General features: G+C 33.5%; 1 long non-coding RNA gene across 1 annotated transcript in view; it reads right to left on the bottom strand.

Moving 5' to 3' along the window:
* Positions 1-2,828, bottom strand: part of LOC145550316 (uncharacterized) — a 195,743-nt gene extending 192,915 nt beyond the window's left edge. Inside the window, exon 1 of the long non-coding RNA XR_014086219.1 lies at positions 3-2,828. This is a non-coding gene — a long non-coding RNA (uncharacterized LOC145550316). The remainder of the gene's footprint in view (positions 1-2) is intronic.
* Positions 2,829-15,073: the final 12,245 nt, after the last annotated feature.

Here is a 15,073-nt window from a genome sequence, read left to right as displayed (position 1 = left end):
ACCTCACTTTTCTTCACCTCCAAGTTGAACTAGGGCAAAATGCCCCCGTTCGACCCCAAGGACATTAGCAGTATTCTACAACGACTTCAGTTTTTTAGAAACAAAGATTCAACGGCTGGAGGTGAACCTCGAGATCAACGCCACCCGTGGATATGAAACAACTCTTCCTCAAATCAGCGGAGAGTTCGTACACCCCGCACCAAACAGCTCACCCTGGATCGCTCAGGGAGCCAAGCCAAAACAAGTCTCACACTGCAGATCCCATGAGACGACTAACGGGGAGAACCCCTCACCTAGATGAATCAGCGTGGCCAGCTCTGAGCAGAAACGCACCTTCAACCTCAACACCTGCTTCGCCAAAGAATAACAAACAAGTAGCTGGAACCAAAACGACTACACCGAGCCCACTCCCAAGGACAAAGCGACCAGCCCGAGCCTCAAAACATTCTGACTCCGTGGGAATCCCACTGAAAAACAGATTTTCTGCACTTCAGCACGAGCCCCCGAGTGAAAATCCACCCTCAAACACCAGCAACGAGGCTAAACCAACGCATCCACCGCACAAAGCTCCGCAAAGTGCTCTCTATAACCACTGATCAGCCAAACATGGAGACTTTAGTTGTGCATGTTGGAGCCAATGATCTGGAAAAGCAAAAATCCGAGATTCTGAAAAAGGACTTTAATATTCTTCTGGACACTATGGGAAAATTAAAAATGAAGTTATTTCTCAGTGGTCTAATTCCATCGCCTCAACGGGGAGGCGAAAAACATTCCAGGCTGCTTATGATAAACAAATGGCTGTTTAAAACCTGCTCTGCCAGCTCAGTGACCTTCCTTGATAACCTCTGGATCTACTGGCAGAGCTTTCACTTCTTTGGAAGAGGAGGACGCAATCTTAACAAACACGGAATAAGGCTGCTCACTGCAAACATTTTTCATTTTATCAACAAGAATAACAATGTGACCATCGCTTCAGAAGAACAGGCTCACGGATGTCTGATTAGGATGGAGCCCTCCGCATATCAAGAACAAACTATTCTAATACAAACTGATAAAACATCGGCTGTGAACAGAATGACTGGCTCCCCTCCGCCTTATTTTTCTGCTCCTCCGTTTCCTGTTCTTTTTTCTTTAGCCTTTCTTTCTCCCTTTTCTCTTCTCTCAGCTATTTGGAGCCAGACTTTTGTCTGTTCATAACCCTCTTTTGCCATTTGTTTTTCTTTTACTGATAAAACATTAAAGACATAAAAACATGGAAGTAGGACATTCCTGCCCTTCACGGAATTTAACTACCTAGTAGAGGACTCCCGCGGACTTTAACTGCTTTTATTAAAAAAATTAAAGACATTAAAGACCAGTAGAACCAGTAGAACCAGTAGGAACCAGTGGAACCAGTAGGAACCAGTAGAACCAGTGGGAACCAGTGGAACCAGTAGGAACCAGTGGAACCAGTAGAACCAGTAGGAACCAGTAGGAACCAGTGGAACCAGTGGAACCAGTAGAACCAGTAGGAACCAGTGGAACCACTAGGAACCAGTAGAACCAGTAGGAACCAGTAGAACCAGTAGGAACCAACTAAGACCTTCTGTTTATGTTTGCTTCCCCCTTTACCATTAACATTAACATTTTTAACTAAATTTAGTCCAGTGTGGTCTCAACACCTGCTGTGTTCTAAACACTGGAAAATTTCAACAGGATGGTGATAAATAGATTGTGGTAAAACTCACTTCAACTCAGAGAGCGGAGTTTTCTTGTCTACAAACATCCACAAAATCTCACCATTTGTTCCCCGTTGTTTTGGTATAAAACTGTTTATCTAGTGATAATCAGTTTTCATTCACTCACACACTTTCACACTTTTAAGTAGGACACTTCTGTCCTTTGCGGAATTTAACTACTTAGTAGAGGACTCCCGTTGTCCTTTTTTAGGGGACGCCGCTGTCCCACACAGAATTTAACTAACCTATAGTTAGAGGAGTCTGCTCCTCCCGCGGCTTTTATTTTACCTGACAGTGCCTAGGATTCTCAGGGTTTTAATTTTTTACCAGAGGACGCCGCTGTCCCACACAGAATTTAACTAACCTATAGTTAGAGGAGTCTGATCCTCCCGCGGACTTTAACTGGTTTTATTTTACTTTTCTTTTATCCTGATTTTTATCGTTTTTTCATTTTTATTTTTTTATTTTCTTTTTTATTTTTATTTCTTATTTTTCTTCCCATACATACTGGTTTTAAACTGAAACTACTCACTGTGTCTCCAGTCTCTGAGGAAAACCGTCAACCGTCGGACTCCAGCTCGTGAGAAAAAGGACCAGTCCCGGAAAGGGTCTTAAATGCTGTGCACAGACTTCCTGGTTTTTTTACTCACTCGCTGGAATCGTCTGGTGTATCGGACTCCGGCTCGAAGGACCAATTAAATGTCAGGTTCAAACACTAGACATTTCTTACACACTGCAAAAACAGAGACAAAGAGTCAGTGATGAGTTTCTTACTCGCGAGGAGAGTGCTCAGAGAATGCTTCAGTTACAATCTCCGACCAACACTCTGAAGTTTCTCTGCTCGCCTCGCTCTTTTATTAGATTAGGAACGCCCTAATTACATGAAGCTAAAGGGGGGGGAAGTATACTCTGTTGAAGCTTGACACAGCAACTCTTATCCATATAAGATAACTTGAACAGCACATTCTCTTCGAGGCTGTGGGGGTGAGTTCCTGTCCTGCAGCTTATCTTCTGCAACACAAGAAGCGAACAAACAACAGACAGAACAAACTTCTAAAAGTGGCATAACACTATAAGCTTCATATAAGAAAGATTAAATAATAATTCTAACACCATTTATTGATTTATTTTGAATATTACAGTATAAAATCATGCACAGGAACAAGAAATCCAAAAGACAGATATTTTTGGACCACAGTTATCTTAACATGTTTGAAAAGAAGTAGGAAGAAGTAAGAAACTTGAACTGTTTGCTCAGAGGGTTAAAGTGTCTCACTTTTTTCCTGAAGATCTGCACCCATCTGTCCAATGATGTTGCAAACACTGAGCAGGTTAAAGGAAGCTTCAGCGGCAATCAGAAAGGCCCCATCGAGTGTGAACATTTATATCTTCACAGTGACTGATTTTTATTATTATTTTAACTTGCATCACCAGAATCATCTTCACAACAACCATGTAAATGTGAACTATACACAGTTTTGACAAATTTGTAATTAAGCTCATTTCATTCTGCTAAAATCTCTGTAGATTTGCAGATTTACATCATGTTTACGTACAAATGTGTTTTTTTTAATCAGGTTTCCACATGTTGGGTTAAAGTGTCAACTAGTGAAAGTTTAAATATGTAAGATATCAAATCTCAAGTGTTTTAGTTTAGCAGGATTATTTTCATCATACTAAAAGTGGGAATAAGACGGGACTCCTAGTGTGTAAACTTGTGACTTTATGCAATGAGTAATGCTTTGTCACCTGTTGATATTAATGAAGATGGTGACAATAAAAAGGAAAGAAAAAACTAAATCTTTACGAGAAACCAAAAAAAAGTAAATTATGCTATTGTAATATTTTTAAAGTCACATATTACACAACTGTGAATCCTGTATTTATGTGGGGGGAGGGGTATCAGCTGGTAAAATGTTATGGCAAAGGATTGCCACACTTATGCTATTTGAGCAACTAATATAGACATCAGGGAAAAGAAAAGAGAAAAGCATTGTCAATTAATTTTAATCATTAGCAAAATTAGAATAAGGGTGTTGAACTACTATAGTTTAGCAATAGGATAAACTACACTCAGATACTACATTTTAAACTGGATTTGTTTCTTGGGGTGGGGGTTTGGTCACATTCTTTTCAGTAGAGGCTTTGTAATCTTGACATTCCATTCTTTAAGCTTAAGAATGAAAATACAATACATTTCTAAATATAATTGACCATGTCCTCATAGGTTTTTTCTGTATCTGTGTAACTTGTACACCTCCAGTTTCACAATGTATTGCTACTACTGTGTTATGCTTTAGTGAGTTTTTTCTTTACTGAAGTATAAAGCATGAATCATTTTTGATCATTTTCATAATCAAAAATAATTCCGTTCTTTTTTTTGCACAGAAAGCTGTTTATTGTGCATGATTTGAGAAGACCTACTTCTCATATCATGTCTTCTAAAAAGCCCAGTCAGTCGTGGCAGATGGCTGCTTGTATCGAGCCTGGATCTGTCAGAGGTTTCTTCCTGTTGAAGGGAGTTTTTCCTCTCCACTGTTGCTCGGTACAAGGATTGCAAAGAAGTCAATGATACACAGCAAATGTGTTTCACTTTTATGTCCCATTGAGGAGGAATAAATGGTAAATATCATTAAGGCAATGCAATCTTCTGGGTTTCTTTAGAAACTGTTTACTTTGAATAATTCAGAATATTGTACTGTTTGATAGTCTGAATCAAATGAAATGTTTGTATGACTTGACTGAAATGAAAAAGTTCTATGACATTTTACAAAATGTGTGACATTGTGTATTGACAGTATGTAAAGAAAATAAATAGAACTGAGTACATTCTTAGTTTGCCTTTTGATACGCGCAGCATTATTACACTTAGTGCAATTTTCCAGGTTTATATTCAATTTATTTATTTTGCATTTAAAGTGAGTGTGGTTATGGTCATTTTTTGACCTCAAGTCCCAAATTTTCCAATCCATTTACAAATTAAAAATCTTTTGGTTTACAAAACTCATTTGGCTATTTTACAAAATTAAATCCATGTAAGGTTTTCCATCACGAACATTAATAAATGTACATCATATATTAATGATGTACATTAATAAATGTACATCATTGCATCGTCTGCAAAAAACATTTTGTGCGAAGATATTTATAGCTGGTGAGGCTCCAACTTACTTATAATCAGATTTACAAATCTAGACCCTGCATGTTATTGTTTACATAAGGAAATTATGCGCATGCGTACAATGCTGGAGGGCATTAAAGCTCTCCAGCATTGGAGAGCTTTACGCTGCTATGACATCCATAGCAGCGCCGCCTCCGCAGAATAATTCTGTTATAATTCCGTCAAACAAACTTAGACATGTAGATATTATTAAATTCGTGCTGTGCTTAATAGCAAAGGGAGAAACCGTTAAAGTACAATACAAAACCACATCTTTCTCGCTCTCTGTATCAGCACAGCTAATGTGTGGCTAGCTCCCTGGTACTGTCTCTTACTCTGCAGTTGAGCTACAATATCTGGCTCATGAGTGCCCCAGCGATAAGGCACGAGAACTGCCTGCCTCAATTAAGAATCTGCATGCTGTTTGCTATCTTCAATAATTTGCCGTTCCTCAGCAAACGAAGCACGTTACACACACAGTTGGTGACAATAAAAACACAGTACATTAAATACATAGAATAAATTATGGAAAATCAGTTCATACATTAATGTTTTTAACCATGTTATTTGCGACGTACAGACAGACGGAGCATCGCTCTCATAGAATAACAACCAGTGCATTTAGCGAGAAGTTGTGCAATCCCAGGTGCTGCATCACTGGCTTTCCTTGTTCAAATTAAATGATAAATAGATACTTTATAATACAAATCACAGGGTGAACATATCTTTATAAATGGTTTCATTCTTATCTTTCAATGATAATGTCTGTTACCTGCTTCCAGTGATATACATATGACATATATCTATATATATATATACACATATATGTATATTTATCTATATATATATAAAAATATATTATATATATATATATATATATATATATATATATATATATATATATATATATATATATATATATATACACACACATATATATATATATATATATATATATATATATATATATACACACACATATATATATATATATATATATAAAGGGAAAGTTTAAGATGCAAAATGTGATGGGAGGGTGAGGGTGAGGATTTTAAACAAGAAAAAAAAAAGAGTATATTACACAACTTCTGTTGTACTTGGTACTAAAGACTCTGCTTCCTCCATTTTGGGTCCAACAAACCTGGATATATATATATATATATATATATATATATATATATATATATATATATATATATATATATATATATATATACACATATATGTATATATAGATATATATACTTCTACTTCAATTTCTTAACTATTTTTTAAAGTCTTCTGCAAGATTTAATCAAGTTCAGTAAATCATGTATCACACTGTTCTGCTTCTGCTGTTCGTTTATGCTTTTTTGTTTTGCTGTCTCACTTCTTCAAATATTTCTGGCTTTGTAATAATTACTGGTTCTCCTATTTTATTCTTTTTCCTGTCTTTCTATGTTTCACTGTTCCAACTGTTTCAACTTTTTCTGGTTTTAAAGTATTTTCCGCTACTGCTATATTTATACTTTTTCATTTGTTCCACTTTCCAATTATTTCCATTTCTTCTGCTTTGCTTCACTTCTTGTGCTTTCTCTACTTTTTCTGGCATGTCTGCAGCAGTCATTCTGCAAATATGCATTCTCACGGCTGTTTCGCTAGGAACAGCTATTTTTCTAGTCAGTGAGAATGCATTCAATGCATTCTCACTTATAGTGTTTCTGTTTTTCTTTATCTTTATTATTATTCTGTCTTCCGTACGTTTTTTGTGGTTTAACTACTCTCACTATGTTTCACTAATTGTACTAATTTATATATCAAAACGTTCAGCTTCTTCAGGAGAATGGAGCTATGACTTTTGGTAAACTTCACTATTGCACTTTTTGAAATAATTGCCCTTTTGTGCAAATTTATTGCCCCATTATTTCCTATGGTGGAACTCTCTAACTGATTTCAGTTACTTGAGTGTACACTCTAGTAACTGCCGTTTTTGAACTTTTTCTGCACTTTTATAAACAAAATTATGCTGTTCATACATATTTCACTGTAGAGAAATATTTTATGCAATAAAATGTAGCCACGAGTGTCTACTTTATGGAATTGTTACTATCATTGCTACAGGTTTTACTGTTTTCTGTTAAACTCCTCTGGAGTACAACCTTGTCACACTTTCTCCTATTCTTTCAATGTATTTTCTTCTTGTGCTCTGTTTTTATCTGTGTCTATGCATTCTGCTTGTCTACTTTTCTCTTTGCCTTCTGGTTATACTGGTTTTACTATCTTTTAAGATCTTCTACAATCTTTAATCATTTTTATCAATTCAAATATCAAACTTTTCTGCTTCTTCTGACCCTTTTTGCTTTTGGTTTTCCTCTTTTTTACTGCTTCAATATTTCTGGTTTACTGTTTCCACTAATTTTTTTATACTTATTACTGTTTCACTATTCAATTGTTTCAACTATTTCTGGGACTGCACTTATTTCCTGCTGTTTCAATTATGCTCTTTCTTAAACTCTGTTTCACTTTTTGACTTTTTCAAATAATTCAGGTTGCACACAAACTCCTGCTTCTTCTGCTGAATCCTGCTATATTTAATATATTATATAATTTATACAGTATAATTCACTATTAATTCACTATTATATTATTAATATAGTATATTCACTATACAATTGTTTCAACTATTTCTATGTTTCTATGCATTTTGCTTGTCTACTTTTCTGTATATTCCTTTGGTTCTACTGGTTTTACTGTTGGCAAATGTCTTCTGCAAACTTATATCATTTTTATCATTTCATATATCAAACTTTTCTGCTTCTTCTGACCCTTTTTGCTTTTGGTTTTCCTCTGTTTTACTCCTTCAAATATTTCTGGTTTTTCTGCTTCCGCTAATTTAAGCTTTTTGCTGTTTCACTGTTCAATTGTTTCAAGTATTTCTGGGTTTGCACTAATTTCCTCGTGTGCTAATTGTGCTCTTTCTTACGCTCTGTTTCACTTTTTGACTTTTTCAAATAATTCATGTTGCACACAAACTTCTGCTTCTTCAGCTGAATTCTTCAACACTTTTGCTAAGTTTCACTACTTGGCAATGGATTTCTGCAATGTATGACTAGCTTTCTTATGCTTTTCTTACTCTTTGTTCTCAAGTTTCTTATATTTCTCCATCAATCATTCTGCAAATATGCTTATTTGGCACTTTATGTTAAGTTTCATTTCTTCAAATATTTCTGGTTGTGTACTAATTTCAACTTCAGCTAATTTCTGCAGTTTGCTACGTTTCACTGATCAACTGTTTCAACTATTTCAATTTCTTCTACTTTCTTCCACTTCTTTAGCTTTTCTTCACATTTCTTGCATTTTTGTAGCAGTCATTCTGCAAATATGCATTCTCACAGCTGTTTCGCTAGGAACAGCTATTTTTCTAGTTATCAGTGAGAATGCATTCAATGAATTCTCACTTATAGTGTTTCTGTTTCCCTTTATCAGTGAGAATGCATTCAATGCATTCTCACTTATAGTGTTTCTGTTTTTCTTTATCAGTGAGAATGCATTCAATGCATTCTCACTTATAGTGTTTCTGTTTTTCTTTATCTTTATTATTATTATTCTGTCTTCCGTACGTTTTTTGTGGTTTAACTACTCTCACTATGTTTCACTAATTGTACTAATTTATATATCAAAACGTTCAGCTCCTTCAGGAGAATGGAGCTATGACTTTTGGTAAACTTCACTATTGCACTTTTTGAAATAATTGCCCTTTTGTGCAAATTTATTGCCCCATTATTTCCTATGGTGGAACTCTCTAACTGATTTCAGTTACTAGAGTGGCCACTCTAGTAACTGCCGTTTTTGAACTTTTTCTGCTCCTTTATAAACAAAATTATGCTGTTCATTCATATTTCACTGTAGAGAAATATTTTATGCATTAAAATGTAGCCACTAGTGTCTATTTTATGGAATTGTTACTATTATTGCTACAGGATTTACTGTTTTCTGTCAAACTCCTCTGGAGTAAAACCTTGTCACACTTTCTCCTATTCTTTCAATGTATTTTCTTCTTGTGCTCTGTTTTTATCTGTGTCTATGCATTCTGCTTGTCTACTTTTCTGTTTTCCTTCGGGTTCTATGGGTTTTACTATCTTTTAAGATCTTCTACATCTTTAATCAATTTTATACATTCATATATCAAACATTTCTACTTCTTCTGATCCTTTTTGCTTTTGTTCTGTTTCACTCCTGCAAATATTTCTGGTTTACTGTTTCCACTAATTTTTTATACTTATTACTGTTTCACTATTCAATTGTTTCAACTATTCCTGGGATTGCACTAATTTCCTGTTGTTTCAATTATGCTATTTCTTAAACTCTGTTTCACTTTTTGACTTTTCTAATAATTCAGGTTGTACACAAACTCCTGCTTCTTCTGCTGAATTCTGCTATAATTTATATATTATATAATTTATATAATTTATACAATATATATATCACTATTAATTCACTATTAAATATATTAATATTGTATATTCACTATTCAATTGTTTCAACTATTTCTATGTTTCTATGCATTTTGCTTGTCTACTTTTCTGAATATTGCTTTGGTTCTACTTGTTTTACTGTCTGCAAAGGTCTTCTCAAACTTTTATCAATTTTATCAATTCATATATCAAACTTTTCTGCTTCTTCTGACCCTTTTTGCTTTTGGTTTTGCTCTGTTTTACTCCTTCAAATATTTCTGGTTTTTCTGATTCCGCTAATTTAAGCTTTTTGCTGTTTCACTGTTCAATTGTTTCAAGTATTTCTGGGTTTGCACTAATTTCCTCGTGTGCTAATTGTGCTCTTTCTTACGCTCTGTTTCACTTTTTGACTTTTTCAAATAATTCATGTTGCACACAAACTTCTGCTTCTTCAGCTGAATTCTGCAACACTTTTGCTAAGTTTCACTACTTGGCAAAGGATTTCTACAATGTATGACTAGCTTTCTTATGCTTTTTTCCAATTTCTTACTCTTTGTTCTCAAGTTTCTTATATTTCTCCATCAATCATTCTGCAAATATGCTTATTTGGCCCTTTATGTTAAGTTTCACTTCTTCAAATATTTCTGGTTGTGTACTAATTTCAGCTTCAGCTAATTTCTGCAGTTTGCTACGTTTCACTGATAAACTGTTTCAACTATTTCAATTTCTCCTGCTTTCTTCTACTTTTTAAGCTATTCCCCACATTTTCTTGCATTTCTGCAGCAGTCATTCTGCAAATATGCATTCTCACGGCTGTTTCGCTAGGAACAGCTATTTTTCTAGTCAGTGAGAATGCATTCAATGCATTCTCACTTATAGTGATTCTGTTTTTCTTTATCTTTATTATTATTATTATTATTATTACTGTCTTCCGTACGTTTTTCATGGTTTAACTACTCTCACTATCTTTCACTAATTGTACTAATTTATATATCAAAACGTTCAGCTCCTTCAGGAGAATGGTGCTATGACTTTTGGTAACCTTCACTATTGCACTTTTTGAAATAATTGCCCTTTTGTGCAAATCTTTTGCCCCATTATTTCCTATGGTGGAACTCTGTAACTGATTTCAGTTACTTGAGTGTCCACTCTAGTAACTGCCGTTTTTGAACTTTTTCTGCTCTTTTATAAACAAAATTATGCTGTTCATACATTTTTCACTGTAGAGAAATATTTTATGCATTAAAATGTAGCCACTAGTGTCTACTTTATGGAATTATTACCATCATTGCAACAGGTTTTACTGTTTTCTGTTAAACTCCTCTGGAGTACAACCTTGTCACACTTTCTCCTATTCTTTCAATGTATTTTCTTCTTGTGCTCTGTTTTTATCTGTGTCTATGCATTCTGCATGTCTACTTTTCTGTTTGCCTTCTGGTTCTACTCGTTTTACTATCTTTTAAGATCTTCTACTATCTTTAATCAATTTTATAAATTCATATATCAAACATTTCTGCTTCTTCTTATCCTTTTTGCTTTTAATCTGTTTTACTCCTTCAAATATTTCTGGTTTACTGTTTCCACTAATTTTTTATACTTATTACTGTTTCACTATTCAATTGTTTCAACTATTTCTGGGATTGCACTAATTTCCTGTTGTTTCAATTATGCTCTTTCTTAAACTCTGTTTCACTTTTTGACTTTTTCAAATAATTCAGGTTGCACACAAACTCCTGCTTCTTCTGCTGAATTCTGCTATAATTTATATACTATATAATTTATACAATATAATTCACTATTATATTATTATATAGTATATTCACTATTCAATTATTTCAACTATTTCTATGTTTCTATGCATTTTGCTTATCTACTTTTCTGTATATTCCTTTGGTTCTCCTGGTTTTACTGGCGGTAAAGGTCTTCTCAAACTTTTATCAATTTTATCAATTCATATATCAAACTTTTCTGCTTCTTCTGACCCTTATTGCTTTTGGTTTTGCTCTGTTTTACTTCTTCAAATATTTCTGGTTTTTCTGATTCCGCTAATTTAAGCTTTTTGATGTTTCACTGTTCAATTGTTTCAACTATTTCTGGGTTTGCACTAATTTCCTCGTGTGCTAATTGTGCTCTTTCTTACGCTCTGTTTCACTTTTTGACTTTTTCAAATAATTCATGTTGCACACAAACTTCTGCTTCTTCAGCTGAATTCTTCAACACTTTTGCTAAGTTTCACCAGTTGGCAAAGGATTTCTACAAAGTATGACTAGCTTTCTTATGCTTTTCTTACTCTTTGTTCTCAAGTTTCTTATATTTCTCCATCAATCATTCTGCAAATATGCTTATTTGGCCCTTTATGTTAAGTTTCACTTCTTCAAATATTTCTGGTGGTGTACTAATTTCAGCTTCAGCTAATTTTCACAGTTTGCTACATTTCACTGTTCAACTGTTTCAACTATTTCAATTTCTTCTGCTTTCTTCTACTTCTTAAGCTTTTCTGCACTTTTTCTGGCATTTCTGCAGCAGTCATTCTGCAAATATGCATTCTCACGGCTGTTTCGCTAGGAACAGCTATTTTTCTAGTTATTATTATTATTATTCTGTCTTCCGTACGTTTTTCATGGTTTAACTACTCTCACTATCTTTCACTAATTGTACTAATTTATATATCAAAACGTTCAGCTCCTTCAGGAGAATGGTGCTATGACTTTTGGTAACCTTCACTATTGCACTTTTTGAAATAATTGCCCTTTTGTGCAAATCTTTTGCCCCATTATTTCCTATGGTGGAACTCTGTAACTGATTTCAGTTACTTGAGTGGCCACTCTAGTAACTGCCGTTTTTGAACTTTTTCTGCTCTTTTATAAACAAAATTATGCTGTTCATACATTTTTCACTGTAGAGAAATATTTTATGCATTAAAATGTAGCCACTAGTGTCTACTTTATGGAATTATTACCATCATTGCAACAGGTTTTACTGTTTTCTGTTAAACTCCTCTGGAGTACAACCTTGTCACACTTTCTCCTATTCTTTCAATGTATTTTCTTCTTGTGCTCTGTTTTTATCTGTGTCTATGCATTCTGCTTGTCTACTTTTCTGTTTGCCTTCTGGTTCTACTGGTTTTACTATCTTTTAAGATCTTCTACTATCTTTAATCAATTTTATAAATTCATATATCAAACATTTCTGCTTCTTCTTATCCTTTTTGCTTTTAATCTGTTTTACTCCTTCAAATATTTCTGGTTTACTGTTTCCACTAATTTTTTATACTTATTACTGTTTCACTATTCAATTGTTTCAACTATTCCTGGGATTGCACTTATTTCCTGTTGTTTCAATTATGCTCTTTCTTAAACTCTGTTTCACTTTTTGACTTTTTCAAATAATTCAGGTTGCACACAAACTCCTGCTTCTTCTGCTGAATTCCTCTATAATTTATATATTATATAATTTATATAATTTATACAGTATAATTTACTATTAATTCACTATTATCTTATTAATATAGTATATTCACTATTCAATTGTTTCAACTATTTCTATGTTTCTATGCATTTTGCTTGTCTACTTTTCTGGATATTCCTTTGGTTCTACTGGTTTTACTGTCTGCAAGGTCTTCTCAAACTTTTATCTATTTTATCAATTCATATATCAAACTTTTCTGCTTCTTCTGACCCTTATTGCTTTTGGTTTTGCTCTGTTTTACTCCTTCAAATATTTCTGGTTTTTCTGATTCCGCTAATTTAAGCTTTTTGATGTTTCACTGTTCAATTGTTTCAACTATTTCTGGGTTTGCACTAATTTCCTCGTGTGCTAATTGTGCTCTTTCTTACGCTGTGTTTCACTTTTTGACTTTTTCAAATAATTCATGTTGCACACAAACTTCTGCTTCTTCAGCTGAATTCTTCAATACTTTTGCTAAGTTTCACCAGTTGGCAAAGGATTTGTACAAGTATGACTAGCTTTCTTATGCTTTTCTTACTCTTTGTTCTCAAGTTTCTTATATTTCTCCATCAATCATTCAGCAAATATGCTTATTTGGCCCCTTATGTTAAGTTTCACTTCTTCAAATATTTCTGGTGGTGTACTAATTTCAGCTTCAGCTAATTTCTGCAGTTTGCTACATTTCACTGTTCAACTGTTTCAACTATTTCAATTTCTTCTGCTTTCTTCTACTTCTTAAGCTTTTCTGTACTTTTTCTGGCATTTCTGCAGCAGTCATTCTGCAAATATGCATTCTCACGGCTGTTTCGCTAGGAACAGCTATTTTTCTAGTTATTATTATTATTATTATTCTGGCTTCCGTACGTTTTTTGTCGCTTAACTACTTTCACTATCTTTCACTAATTGTACTAATTTATATATCAAAACGTTCAGCTTCTTCAGGAGAATGGAGCTATGACTTTTGGTAAACTTCACTATTGCACTTTTTGAAATAATTGCCCTTTTGTGCAAATTTATTGCCCCATTATTTCCTATGGTGGAACTCTGTAACTGATTTCAGTTACTAGAGTGTCCACTCTAGTAACTGCCATTTTTGAACTTTTTCTGCTCTTTTAAACAAAATTATGCTGTTCATACATATTTCACTGTAGAGAAATATTTTATGCATTAAAATGTAGCCACAGTGTCTACTTTATGGATTTATTACTATCTTTGCTACAGGTTTACTGTTTTCTGTTAAACTCCTCTGGAGTACAACCTTGTCACACTTTCTCCTATTCTTTCAATGTATTTTTTCTTGTGCTCTGTTTTATCTGTGTCTATGCATTCTGCTTGTCTACTTTTCTGTTTCCTATCTGTTTCAACTGGTTTTTTTTTTTTTTTTTTTTTTTTTTTTTTTTTTTTTTTTTTTTTTTTTTTTTTATATTTTTTTAAATTTTACATCTTTAATCATTTTATTAAATTATATATATCATTTTAACTTTCTTGTTCTTGCTTTTTCTACTTTTCTTATTTTGCTCTGTTTACTCCTTCAATATTTCTTTTACTTTTCCTTTTTTTTTTTTTTTTTTTTTTTTATCTTATTTCTGTTTCACTATTCAATTGTTTCAACTATTCTGGGTTGCACTATTTCCTGTTGTTCAATTTGCTCTTTCTTAAACTCTGTTTCACTTTTTGACTTTTTCAAATAATTCAGGTTGCACACAAACTCCTGCTTCTGCTGAATTCTGCTATAATTTTATATTATATAATTTTATTTTATGCAGTTATAATTCACTATTAATTCACTATTAATCATTATTAAATAGTTATATTCACTATTCAACTGATTCAACTATTTCTATACTTTTTCTTTCATTGCTTCTTCTGCTTTCTTCTACTTCTTAAGCTTTTCTCCACACTTTTATTGCATTTCTGCAGCAGTCATTCTGCAAATATGCATTCTCACGGCTGTTTCGCTAGGAACAGCTATTTTTCTAGTTATTATATATTCTGTCTTCCGTACGTTTTTTGTCGTTTATATATATATATACTTTCACAATCTTTCACTAATTGTACTAATTCATATATCAAAACGTTCAGCTTCTTCAGGAGAATGGAGCTATGACTTTTGGTAAACTTCACTATTGCACTTTTTGAAATAATTGCCCTTTTGTGCAAATTTTTGCCCCATTATTTCCTATGGTGGAACTCTCTAACTGATTTCAGTTACTTGAGTGTCACTCTAGTAACTGCCGTTTTTGAACTTTTTCTGCTCTTTTATAAACAAAATTATGCTGTTCATACATTTTTCACTGTAGAGAAATATTTTATGC

This window comes from Poecilia reticulata, unplaced genomic scaffold (assembly GCF_904066995.2).
Source record: "Poecilia reticulata unplaced genomic scaffold, P_reticulata-male-v2 Scaffold_33, whole genome shotgun sequence".
NCBI classification, from domain to species: domain Eukaryota; kingdom Metazoa; phylum Chordata; class Actinopteri; order Cyprinodontiformes; family Poeciliidae; genus Poecilia; species Poecilia reticulata.
This window is presented reverse-complemented; position numbering and strand designations above follow the sequence as displayed.